Genomic DNA, 1,499 nt, shown 5'->3' with positions numbered 1-1,499 from the left:
ATCGATATTCATATTTTTAAATTTCAATATGTTATTTTAGTCATTTACAACAACGTACGTCAGAAATACAAAAATAAAACAGTTCACTAAAATATATATTCTGCTCTTAAGCCATTGTAGTTCCATCCTTTTTTTCAGAAGTCTTCATTTGTAAGACATCTAATATATTCTCACACATATATAATTTATTCAATTATTATAATTACAATACATATAATAAATCTCTGAGTAACCCATAAATAACGGAAGGGTAATTAAATTTGTCAGACTATCAAAACCAACAGAACTGCTTTAATCAAACATTGTTATAAAATGGAGACGGTGGTCCACAAACCCTCTTCGGTTAATTAATTAGTTGTCTTAACTAAAACTGGACTTCAGAAGTGGCGAAAGAGCTAGAAGGGGCACAGGCGTTGATTTTCGACAACTAACTAAAAGCGAAGCTCAAAACAATATATTTAATGAAAATTAATATGAACAAACATACCTATCACAATTATGTGTATGTGATATATATATGTGTGTTGATTCAAAGGGTTATGTCATAAATATTATTTATTTCTATGTTAAAGCTAGTCTTCTCAGTTTTAATGAAAATGATCACGTAAAAATTTAACCAGATTTAAAAGAAATTGACCTAATTATTAATTGTTGGTATGGTCTTGAAGTGACTTTCTTGATTATTTCGAAGCTGACGAAAAATTTCATAGGGTATCTTAATTTTTTTTTTAGGGATGGCAGTCATCATCCTCTCTGTTATAATATCCTCCATTTATATATATATATTTCATTCTGATTAATAAAATGTTTCGAATTCAGAGATAGCTTTTCGGTCCATAAGGAACCATTTCTTTTAGGAAAGAGTTAATGATATCTCACAGCTATTGCGATAGTTTTCCATTCGTATTATCAAAATAAATGAACCAAAAAAATACTTTTTTATTAAAAAGTAATTCAGATATTCATTATTAAATGGGTTCCATAGTAATTCCACATACAGTGTCCATGTCTACATGTTCAATCCCCTCCCCTTATCTTGGGCGTACTTTACTCTGAAATTTCCATAAGAATGCGTAAATACTTTTGTTTATCGATTTCGATAGCAAATCAGATTTTTAGACGAATTTATATCAGGCAGTTTTTTGATCCGACGCATTAGTAAAGCGTAAACAATTTTCACGGTTTTTGAATATTTCCTTGCAAAAACGCTATAGAATTTAATTTTCCGTAAAAATCAATCATTAGACCTAGGGTTTCCTCAGCAGGCAGAGGAGACATAAAATGGCTCCCAAGATGACGCCTCAAGATGACAACTGATTCGTACGATAAATTGAATTCTGAAAGGATTTTGTTCCTTGATTGATTCGATTTTTGCCTTTAGTACGTGTCGGATCAAAATGGTCTCTAATAAGAATTTTTCTTAAAAATCTAATTTACTATCAGAATCCGTAAGAAAGATTACCCCATCCCGTTTTCATTTTTATAATTTAAATTTTTTT

Source organism: Halyomorpha halys, unplaced genomic scaffold (assembly GCF_000696795.3).
Source record: "Halyomorpha halys isolate HHAL.00 unplaced genomic scaffold, Hhal_1.1 Scaffold1732.1, whole genome shotgun sequence".
Lineage (NCBI taxonomy): Eukaryota > Metazoa > Arthropoda > Insecta > Hemiptera > Pentatomidae > Halyomorpha > Halyomorpha halys.
This window is presented reverse-complemented; position numbering follows the sequence as displayed.